The sequence below is a fragment of the Eleutherodactylus coqui genome, chromosome 5 (genome assembly GCF_035609145.1).
Source record: "Eleutherodactylus coqui strain aEleCoq1 chromosome 5, aEleCoq1.hap1, whole genome shotgun sequence".
Classification (NCBI taxonomy): Eukaryota; Metazoa; Chordata; class Amphibia; order Anura; family Eleutherodactylidae; genus Eleutherodactylus; species Eleutherodactylus coqui.
The window spans coordinates 159,750,056-159,762,394 of record NC_089841.1 but is presented as its reverse complement, the minus strand read 5'-3'; the positions used below and the strand labels follow the sequence as shown (position 1 = coordinate 159,762,394).

The window sequence follows — 12,339 nt, the reverse complement described above, 5'->3', positions numbered from 1 at the left end:
TCCTCCATGCTGCTGCTGCTTCAGAGGGTGTGCCAAATTGGAGATGGACAAAATGCAGGATATAAGTTATATATATATATATTACATTACACACACACACATCTGTCACCATCTTTGAGCCCCATAAATTACCCTCAAAGAGGGAGGGCTTTAGGGTCAGAAGCTCCTTTACACCTGTTCCAGCACTGTATCCCCATAAAATTAGCACACGCACACAGCTTGACTCATCATAAGGCTGTGTGCACATGCTTATTTCACGGGGAACCAGTGGTGGAACGGGGCACCTGACGAGTATAAAAAGCAGCTCTGTGGACACCCTGTCCCCTTATCTTTGAGCCCCATAAACTACATTATGGGGCTCAAAAGGTGGTGACAGATGTCCTTTAAGTCCATTTAATTTTTGCCTCTAGTTGTCCCAGAGGTCATGTGACTTATCACAGTGCATGGAGGCAGCTGCTGGGTCCTACTAAACCCAGCAAACCTCTGGCAAGGGCAGCTGTCACAAAAAGGCTTGTTTCACTAATGGCAGAAAAAGCCACATCAAAATGTGCACGTGTGGATTTGCCAAGAGGAAAATAATCAGCAAAATCTGGATGTAAGAAAATTGATTAATAAAGCAATTTTCATCAGTCACAGGAAGAAAAAAAATGGAACAAAAAAAATAGTTTCAAAAATAAAATCTGTGCACTACTACAGCTACAAGGTGTCTGATCCTGAGACCTCACTAGGATTTTCCACAACAAAATCCACATGTTCCATTCACATTAGCTGTCGATGTTACCCTCTCCTTCGAAGAGGTAAAATCCTCAATGATAATCTCCACATAAATGGACATAAATCCGTACCACTGGTCAATTAACACAACAGACTTTTTATCCTCAGCATCTGGAGGAGACTTCTTTAAGAGAAGAATCAGTCCGAAAAGATAAGGAGAGAGCAGGCGGCCCACCACACTATCTTCTAGTGCCTCCGTTTTACATACCTAATTCAGAAGCGAGTCCCGGCCTGACACTAAACATCATTCTACGCACATAAGGTGCTCAGACTTTGGGTCATGAGACCCACGATTAGGCCAGGACTCGCTTCTGAATTAGTACGTAAAGCGGTGGCACCAGAAGACAGTGTGGTTAGCCTACGGCAGGATGATAAATGTAATTCATCTCGATTTGCACCTTATTGCCCCCACGATTCACAGCTTTCTCCGAATTGGGAAATAGACCCTGTGTGGGGCTAATATCGGGCAGAGGTTGAAGTGGCAGTGGGACGCAGGTTGGGTGAATAGTACAGTGTATAGTGTACTAACTAGTAATTATTAGGACATTATAGCCACAGTGTTCCTTGCGGCACATCACACTCACAGTAGCTTGATTACCGCACAAGACAATCACAGCTTGACTCCTCCCACAGCAGTGACATCACAACAGGTCCTTCAGCCCACTGGATCTCTGTGGTGGTGGTGGGTCAATGTGTTCTGTCAGGACTGCTGAGTTGTGTAGCAAATCACAGTACCAGTGTTTCAGGTGGCGCAATGCGCCACACAGCTTTGCCGCATAGTACATGCACACACGCAGCTCTACTACACTCCACACACAGCTTGGCTCCTCCCACAGCAGTGACATCACCACAGGATGTTCTGTCAGGACTGCTGAGTTGTGTCTGAGATAATAACGGCTTAGCTGTATTCTCAGTATGTTATTTCTATCCTCCCCTTCCAAGAGCCCTAACTGTGTTGTTCTTCTGTCGGTCAGATTCTGTTTTATATATGGTGTAGGAAGCTCAATGGCGTCACCACTTCATGTGGCACAGAGTGTTTAGGTCTCTTTCACACAGGCGATATGGCATCACATCGCTGGTCAGTGCGATTTCTCGCATTGATACTGTGATCTTGTAGCACGGGGGTGGGGGCTTGAAATATAAGCCCTACCGCGAGAATATGCCGTAGCTGCAGAGAAAAAAAAAACAAGTATACATCACCTAGAAGCGCTGTCCTGGGTTCCGCCGCAGCTTCTTCATCTCTTCTGACCGGGGACTGCAAAATCCCCGCCTCCTGGAAGCGGTGGCTGTGATTGGCTGACGGTTAGCCAATCACAGCCAGCGCTCAATGAATGGCTGATTGGCTAAGTGTCAGCAAATCACAGCCACCGCTTCCAGGAGGCTGGAACTTTTCAATCCCCGGCCACAAGAGATGAAGAGGAACAGTGCCGGGGACTGAGAGGAAGCTTCAGCAGTGTCGGACATCGCTTCTAAGGTGTTTTTTTCCCCTGCAGCTAGGGCTTAGTTTGCAACAGAGAGGAAGGCTCCATAAGGAAACATGGGCTACAAAATCTCACGAGTCATGGACATATCGCCGGGCCCATGAGCTTTATGTGTCGGGTTGTTGCATGCTACAAAACATCGCATGTGTGAAGGAACCCAAAGGGAAGCATGGGCTTCACATACATGCAATTTGTAGCATTGTTGCAATACGACAAAATCATGCAGCTTTGTCGCCTGTGTTAAGGAGGCCTTAAGGCAGCAGAAATGCAGTCCTAAGCTCTCGCTCACGACCTGAAGGTTGTGAGTTCAATCCCTGCGTGGTTCAGGTAGCCGTCTCAAGGTTGACTGAAAAATTATTACTACTATACTGCGCCCCAACTCATGAGTTGAGATCCGCTAAACTGCTGGACATCATTAGGTGCACGTTCTCCTTAAGAAAATAGTATGGAGATGCTGTGAAGGACAATAAATTTTGCTTCACTGCACATGCAGACGGCGCAGATAATGACAACATGCTGGTAATGACGACACACTACTGGTTTAGTGGTCCCAAAAGTGCTGACAGGCTCCCATTCATAGGTCCTGAAAATTAGACTTACCCCATACAACTCAGATATCAGTATATATTACGCCATTGCTGTGCATGCAGTTCCCATATGTGAGAAAATGCATTTGGGAATTCTTTTAGTTTGTTTAAGAAATAAACAGGAAAATTTTAATGGGAAAAAAAAAAAATAAAGAGAATTTTGGAGAAGGTCAAGATTTTAATCTAAGGCCAAAATCAAGTAGCCCTATGCTAGCCCCTAATGGTCTGTGGCCACTACCTGCAAAGCTATATCCCTTTGGGGTGAGGAAGGGGGGGGGGCGGGGTCATGTTACTGTTGCCTCTTCCATTTGCACCAAAGCAGGTGAAATTGATTCAAAAACACTACTGTTTTCTAAGGCGGCTATTACATGAGCACCACTAACACTCATGTGATGGCACTAATTGCTGGCAGGTTTAGTCCAAGAATGGTCAGGAGAACATGAGCACTATTGACAGCTGCTAGCGCTCACGTAGAAGCAGCGCTAGGCTGTATCTGCACAATTTCTTCACGCAAGTTGCAGCCCACTGCAATATGAATGGGACTCACAAGAAAATGACCCGTTTTCTATGCTTTTATATACATGGGCGATTTTTCTTTTCTGACCAAGTCCGAGATAGAAAAATCACAGTTTGTCCTACAGCCTGGCAACGCAAGTATGAGTACTAACCACTAACACTCATATAGTAGCAGCCTAACCGGACAGATTGATACTTGTAAAGTTTAACCGACTCGGGGTTATACCATGCCACTTAATTGACCCTTAATCTTTTTGAGCTGTGCAGCCCCACTGAAATGATGCGAATACAAGTAATTCTACAACTTAACTTACGGGCCATTTACATGGGACGATTATTATTCAAACCAACTAATTGGAGCGATCATTGTGCGGGTTAAGTGCAAAAAAAAACTCACCTAGTTTTTTATAAAATCGCTCTGCATGAGCGCTAACGACCTTAGCCGTGACGTCAGCACTCATGCAATCGTTTACCCGACTGTCGACGTGAGTAAGAGGGACATAACACAAAGCTACAGTAGAGATTCATGCTTCAACACAGATTTCTGCTAGTTTTCCTTTCTTTTTCTACAGAAAAATTGTGACAATAGGATTACAGCAGAATGCCTTTTGGTGTGCCAGTAGTTGATGTACCACTCTACATGAATCTAGGCAGCAGAAGCAGTCAGCCTCTTCAGTTGGGAAGTGTTTTGGAATGGCGTTTTCAAACACATTTGACAGCGTTTTTTAACACACCATCATTACAATGGGTGTGTTAAAAAGCGCTGAAAACGCACTAAAAAAATATAAAGTAGAGGGCGTTCGTAAAACGCAGCCTTCGAATGCTCGTCTGAGAAGCCCCATTGAAACGCCACGCTAAACGCTGTAAAAAATGGGCTGTATGAGAGTGGCCTTACTTTATTGTGCCATTCCTGTTATTCCTGGGCGTTACCAATTTCCATGTCATTGGCGGGTGCTCCCATGCAATCCAGATGCAGTAAATACAATACATGTTTGCTATTGTCGGCAAGACAGGAAAGTTGGTAGCATTTCCCCACTTAGTTGTAAGAGTGGTGACTTATTTGAAAGTCACACCATCAATAACCATTATAAAGAAATGGGACAGAACACGAGAGAAAACTCTTGATGAATAAATCTATCAAGAATTATCTCCAAGTTTGCTGTCCAATTTTTTGGTTTCGGATGCCATTGTCGATCACAGGAGAAAGCAGGTAAAAAAAAACACAGAAAATATTGCAAGCTTGCTGAGCAATGAACTAGGCAAGTTCCAAAAAAAACCAAACTTGTATTTCTTGAAACATACATTTGCTTATAAACTCTTCTGTTAGAACTCCTTCACACGGGCGAGGGCGAAATTGGGCTATTATTCATGGCCCCATAGCACGCTCACCACCATGTGAAAGCCCCGTGGAGGTGAGGCGATTTCATGTGAAAACAGCCTGGCATCACTTCGGGGATGAAGGGATCCTCCGGAGCAGCCATCACAATAGCAGGATTGGATTGTGGAGTTCTCCCATTGCTTTCAATGTGGCCGGCACTACTCCTTTGGGGAAAACGGGAAAGGGGAATCCCCGCGGCCGAACGGTTCCCAATACGGACAGGACCAAACAGCGCCAGGCAGGCCCTATTGACCCCATTGACTATAAACCGCTTTTTGCCAGGTTGCCTGATTTTGGGACAGAAGAAAAAGCACTGCATGCAGCACTTTTTTCTTCCGGTATTTGCAGCCGCTTCCGTGACGGACCCTCCAGCCGGAGGTTCCAGCGCAGATGTGAAACCCCTCTTAGGCTGCTTTCACACCTGTGTTAGGTCTCAGTACAAAGCTTCCACATCTCTGCTATGTTTTTAAAGGAAAGCAACAGAAAACAGATGCATTTTTTTCCCGCCATTGATTTCAATGGGGTTTCAAATTAACAGCAAGGAAACGGAAAGTCTTTGGTTTGTTCCATTCCTTTTGGATGGATCACTAGCGCACAATTCTTTTTCCGCCCGAAAAAACAGAATGAAAGCAAACAGAAGCCTTTGTTTTTTTGAAACCCCATTGAAATAAAATGGAAAAAAGAACGTATCAGTTTTTTCCCGCATTGAATTGAGTTTCACTTCTTCAAATACTTAACAGAGATGGAAATCCTGATCTCCCGCAGCGAGAAAAGGTTCTTCTAGATATTCCACATCTGCATTCTAAACTCTGTTACATCAAGAACGCAGAACCAGCCAAGGCAAGAAAGCCTCAGGTCACAGACCAGACCAAACCATATGAATGGTATGACCAATATCAGAATTTAAGGTTTCTTCCTCAGATTTATTCACCTAATAGAAAGTTCTAATTTCTTTAGATATTATTTCTATCAATTTCTACTTTAGTATGAAATACAGTGGCAAGTGTACTGAACATGCGGTCCTCTAGGCTTAATACAAGAGATTTAAGCTTGTCAGCGTGACCATCACATGCAGCCCCTCTGCCCGGCGAACACTAACACCCCAATTGCAGCTACATTAATTAAAAGGGTTTCTTAAGGAATTTAACATAAATGAATTAGTTGTGTTAGCGCATGTTGCAAAGAAGAAAATTAAAAACAAAGTGTACTTACCTGTTCTGTACTTGCATGTTTTCTACATGGTTCATAATGGTCAGCAGCTCCTTGTGGAAGTGACCACATGAGGCTGGGATTTAAAGCACCACTCCAGTAACATTCATAGTACGCTAGGCCAAAAAAATAAGTTATGCCCATCCGGTTTAGCCCATTTTCCCCCAAAGGGGATTCAGAAGAAGTTCTAAAAAAATTTAAAGAAAGAAGTATTTGTGAAGCTTCTAGTCAATTACCCAGGCCTAATGTCCACGGGCAGATCTGATTTACAGAATCCGCGAGGGTCACCAACACGGAAGATCCGCAAATCAAGCCACCAATAGGGAAGCACGGGCGTCCGCACATGAATTAAAGCATGCGGATTTGTTTTGCGGACCTTTTGTTACGGAAAACAGATCGCAGCATGCTCCATTTCAGTGTGTTTCCCGCACATACGTCTTCCATTGAAGTCAATGGAAGCCATCCGATCCGTGGCTCGCCCGCAACTGAATTGCGGATGGGCCGCGGATTCTATGGGAAAACAGGTGTTCAAAAAAAACCAAAATAACTCCACTGTGCAAGTGCGGCAGCGAACCGGCCGACATTTCAACAGTGAAGAAAACAGAAAAACCAGCCAGGCACGCAGAAAACCCAGACGGGTAAGCCGTGTCCTCAGCGGCGGGCAGGGTCGGATTCCACTGCGGGCTCCCACATGCGGAATCCAACCCACCCGTGAACAGTGGGCCTAAATCTGTGTGATGCTGTTGTGTGAATGCTACCACAGAAACTACCTGGAGGGTAAGGGGGGTGGGGCAGGGGAGAACATGGCTGGCTTCAAACGGACGTATGTGCAATTGCGCACGCCTTAGCACAAGGTTCTTGTGCAATAAACTAGGCTTTTTTGCACCGTTCCATACTTCACTGCACTTTTCTGCCCGCAGGGCATGTTTTCTTGCTCACAGGACACAAACACACACCTATTGAAACGGACGATTCGGCTAATGAGTTCCAGATGTGTTCTTTTTCCAGCGCAATTCCTTTCATATGACGTACGTGTTTGCACACCCCCATTGACTTCTATGGGGACCTTTGGTACACATATACGCAGCAATATAGAGCTTTTTTTGCCGCACACCAAAATACACACATGTGAACGAACCCATTGAAACTTAGTGTTCTATCTTCAGCGTAGTGTGCACAAATACGTCCCTGTGAAGCCAGCATTGCTACTGATGATCCCACAGCTCCTGTCACACAGTTATAATAGAGGAGAATCACAGCTCATCTGCATGACTGTATACATGTCAGTAGCTTATAAAGGTGAATAAACAAGGTAATGATAATTGAATAGTCACCCTAGCAGACAACTTGTATAGCCCCCTAGTCCCTGCTGTGCATCATGGGATAGATTGAAAGTAGAAAAAAAAAATCCAACTCTCAAGATGGTGTCTGATAAGCTTTTAGCTGCCAAGCTTTTTTTTTTTTTTTTTTTTTAAACTGAGGTCTTAGGGCTCATTCGCATGGCCGATTTTTATGTCCGAGCTCTGACCGAGTTGGTAGTTGTACGAACTCGAACCCACTTGCAGCAATGGGGCAATGCTCATGAACAATATACTGCATACAGGCACATAAAAATATACTGTATCCAAAGAGGAACCATCACCGCCAGAAAACACATAAAACAGATCCCAAAGTCCACAACCATCCATATCAAGAGAAGAATATGCAATACACAATTTTTAGCTTCAAAAGTTGCTTTATCCAAATTATTTTTGCTTCAGATAATTACAGGCGTTAAAAATCCATGAATTGCCATACTGGGAGCAGAGATCAGCGTTACCCCCCGGCTGCTGAGTGCCTCAGCCAGCATGTGTATTGAATTGATAGACACTATTCACACTGGGTGATTATACTGCTTGTATAGCTGAAGCAAAAACTATTTGGATAAAGCAACTTTTGCACAGCACTGCACGCCGTCCCTCCACAAACACCGCAGCACTGCACGCCGTCCCTCCACAAACACCGCAGCACTGCACGCCGTCCCTCCACAAACACCGCAGCACTGCACGCCGTCCCTCCACAAACACCGCAGCACTGCACGCCGTCCCTCCACAAACACCGCAGCACTGCACGCCGTCCCTCCACAAACACCGCAGCACTGCACGCCGTCCCTCCACAAACACCGCAGCACTGCACGCCGTCCCTCCACTAACACCACAGCACTGCACACAAGCGGCTTATCTCCTTCAGACTCGCACGCACATCTACCAACTGCTTGACTCTTCTCCAGCTCATGAGCACGCAGCTTGTGTAATCTTGACAGCTGGAACCTGGGAGCGGTGCGGAGGTTGCCCCTTCAGTTCCTGTAGGGGGCGTTCGAGCTGGGACAGAAGAGAAGTCTCAGGACCCAGAGGTAGCATTTACGCTGCCATTTCTGCTCCTGGCGGTTAGCGTTAGGCCTCCTGTCCACGAGCGTATCTGGCGTTTGTGAACATCGGGTCTGCTGGCAGAGACCACGAATACTGTCATGCGCAGTGTGACTTTTTTTGTTATTCGCCGCTCTGATTCATAGTGAAGTTGCGTATGAAACGTATTGCGTACGGATCGTATTTGCATACTCTGCTTATACAAATATATAGGGCTCCCGCTGCGTGGGGAAAAAGAGCATGCAGCAGTTTATTTCCCTCGCGTGTCTACATGTACATGGATTAATGAATGTCCATTGACTTTCATTGACGCCGTATTAAGCAACCGTGCATCACACGGTAAAAAAAAACAAAAAAAACAAAAAAAAAAACAAACACGCCCGTAGCCATGAGCGGGCTATTAAGCCATCTAGCAAACGTGTTTGCCAGGTGCCAAAGAAACTACTTTTATGCCTAATCAGTTTTTATTGAAGCATTTTCGTTTTACATAACCGTAAATAAACATTTTTAATCATCATCATTACATGTATCTTTCATTAAATCACCGGATACATCTGAACACAATCAGGTAGTTAAACAACAACAGTGATAAAATCCCAATTATACTAATAGCCCTTAATTAGTATCACGGTCTATCAAATCAACCAAAAGTTGTGTTCATCTAAGCCCTATTTTTAAGCTTTAGAAACCACTTTTATATTCAGGTGACAGGGCAAGTCGCAAATGGCAACTAGATTGAAATAATCCTATTGCCATTTACAACATCATAGGCGCCATCTGAAGTCCTGCAATTCCTGAAGTAGCCCCAGAGTGCCCCCCTATTGCACTTATGGAGCACAACGCTCATTTGTAAGTACTTTTTATATGAGCCAGAATGAAGTTGTAAGGCCATGCTCACATGGCGAAAATTTGCAGCATGGGGGAAAAAAAATGCAGCATGCATTTACATCAGCAGCAACGCGGATGAGATTTTCAACATCTTGTGTACACAGCCTTTAACAAACAGCCACGATCAGAGCTAGCGCCAAATGCAGCTGTTTAACAGCTTACATGTGCTGTCAATCCTGACCGCGGCATACAAGTTGTCAGCCCCACGTGATGTGACTAGTTGATGGTTGCCATGAAGCCTTGGCCCTAGTGTTGCATACACTCCCCATAAAATAAATAAATCGGGATCATGCTGCATGCGGTGTGATAGAGCATTTACACGCGTGTTTATGCGCTAATGTTAATGGATCAATGAAAGTCCATATACTTTTATTGACTCTATTCACTGAGTATCACGCGGCCGTGCATTGCTTGCATAATAGACGCTGAAATCATGGTTGTCTGAATGAGCCCTAAGGGGGTCTAAAGGAAAAATTAAAATTTTAAATTTGGTCCAATTCTAAAATATTTTTAAAAATTCAATTTTTCCCCACAACTTTAAAAAAAAAAGAAAAACACAAAAATAGTCATTAGTATCACCACGTCCGAAAGAGCCCCGGCTCCAAGTGGTACATTATTTATCCACAGCATGAACATTGTTTGAAATAAATAAAAAAGGTTTGTATTGGAAGGTTTTGATCACCCTATCTTCGAGTATAAAATTACCACAGAGGGATCAAAAAGTAATATGTAGCTCACCCCACAAAAAAAAATTCATTACTCACACCCATCGATGGAGAAAAAAGAAGAGTTAGGCCCAATGCACATGCCTTGTTTGCACTGCGGGATTCGGAGCGAGCATTCGCCTCCAGATCCCGCAGCAAACACTGCCCATAGACATGCTTTACAAAACGCTTCTCCGTGCCTACGAGCGGAATTCAACTGTGGTTTTCCGCTCGTGGGGGGGGGGGGGGGTTGGGGAAGGGGGGACAAAAAAAAAAAAAATAGAAAAATTAAATTACAGCATGTCCTACTGTAATGTGAGCCTCGCACGGATTACTTCCATTGCAGTCAACGGTAGCAGTCTGTCCCACTACGAGTCGCCTCGGATCCGCGTCCTTCTCGGCACATCCGCAGGAGCAGAGAGTAGAGGTTCGCAGGGGCAATGCCAGGGCACAGGGTCTGATTCGACCTGGCCGTGTGCATTCGGCCTTATAGGGCTCAGAATATGGCAATAAAGTTTTTTTTTGTTTTTTTTTTTAATAAGAAGGTTACATTTTTTTTTAAATTACAGTAGGAATGAAAATATCCTCTTATTGGTACTGATGCATAAATTACAGCTACTATTTGGCAGCTCAAAGTTTTTTTCAGCAGGGTGGATTTGCCATGCAGACTGTCCACATGGAAAACCACAGTTACTACAGCAGCAGCAACCTTCAGAATCTGAGGGGGAGTGGAGCTGAGATCTGCAGCAGATTTGTGGCACAAGTCTCAGCTCTTCACATGAGGGGGTGATTTCTGCACCAAAATAAGCATCAAAATCCAAACCAAAATTTTGGGATTTTGATGCATATTTGGATCTGCGGCCAATCCACAGCAAACGCCACCCCACGTGGCCTTACCCTTAGAAACCCACCCTGCTATTAGCTGGTACACCCCACTGGTGACACGTTCTCACTTTATTACATACCCCATTGGGATCACTGATGCACGAACAGCATTTCTGTGTCTTGAAATTTTCTATTACATTCGAATTAATAACAAAAATGCGACAAACGCAGAAAACACATGACACATTTGCTATGTCAAAAATATAACAGGTCAAATCCTACATTGAAGTCATTACCAGACCTGAACGACCTGAATCTCCATATTTTGTGAGCTGATTGATGCCCGTTTTGTCCGAAGATTCTCAAGCTGTGCCTCCTTTCAGAAGTTACGAGTCACAGTCTGATTTGGACTCTTATTCCCTTTTCCAACATTTTATGTTTCCATGATTATGCTCCGACACACAGTAACAAAACTTCACATATCTGAGCACCAATTAGGTGCCCATTCAGACAGCAGAACCAGCTTGTAAAACCCAAGTGAATGACTCAGACCTCTGCAGCCAGCCAGGTACAACATAGGCATTAAAGGGCCCATTTACACCAAATTAGTTCTCATTTGAATGAGCGAATGGCATTAAAATTAGTTTGTTCGCTCGGGCAAACACACCGGTCAGTCGCTCACATTCACCGTTAGAAGTGCGAATGAGCGGTATTTAAACCAAACGATTATTGAACGAGCCGATGATGATTCTTATATGTTATCTGCATAACATGAACGAAAAGCGAACGATTTATCATTTGATTGTCGGCTGCATTTACACGGAAGGATTATTGTTTTGGGCCTTAACCCTGACCTTGGGCAAGTTGCCCCAATTACCCTGGAGCTGCCAGGCAACTTGGTATTAAGGCGTAATAAGTCTTGACTACCCATGCGCTATTCAGCCTTTTCCCAAGCAGCATATAGAAGCGGGGTATCCCGATAATTCATTAAAGGGTGTTGGGGGTCACTTCCTGCCCTCTATTCAATATCTAGTTGTTTTTTTTTTTACATTAACCTCTTCAGTGCTGCACTGTCCATTGAGTAGAGCGCAGGCGGGAGAGGTCATCTCCCCGGGTCCCATTTAATTCTATTGCTCTCCATGCTGCAATGACTAGAGAGAAATGTTTTACAAGGATGAACGAGTATTCTGCCACCAATTCCGGTGGGAAGCCCTGAAGGCCGGGGAACAAGACATTTGATTTATGTGCCGACAAAGAACGATTACAACGTATTATGGATCTCTTCATTTGTGTCATCGCAGGCAGCGATGATCTATCCTAAATCTGAGTATGCTGCCTCCACCGGTACCCGGAGACGAGGGGACGCCCCTGCACCCCTCCTTCTTCCTCACTGCTGGAAATCAATAACCCTAAGAGGAGGTGGTGGGGAGGAGAGCGGCACATCTGCAGCAGCCGCAGCTCGCACACTGCCGTCTAGGCCAAAATAATTGGGGGGCGCACAAATATCAGGGGGCTGCATGCAGTCAGTGATCAGCCATCTATTAAAGGGCTGGGCCCCGCAGCACAGTGTAC

At 44.8% G+C, this 12,339-nt stretch overlaps 1 protein-coding gene across 2 annotated transcripts in view; it reads right to left on the bottom strand.

Annotated features, from left to right (window-relative positions):
• LOC136627971 (clathrin heavy chain 1-like) overlaps positions 1–12,339 on the bottom strand; it is an 88,007-nt gene that overhangs the window by 75,272 nt on the left and 396 nt on the right. The gene's annotated exons all lie outside the window — the stretch shown is intronic.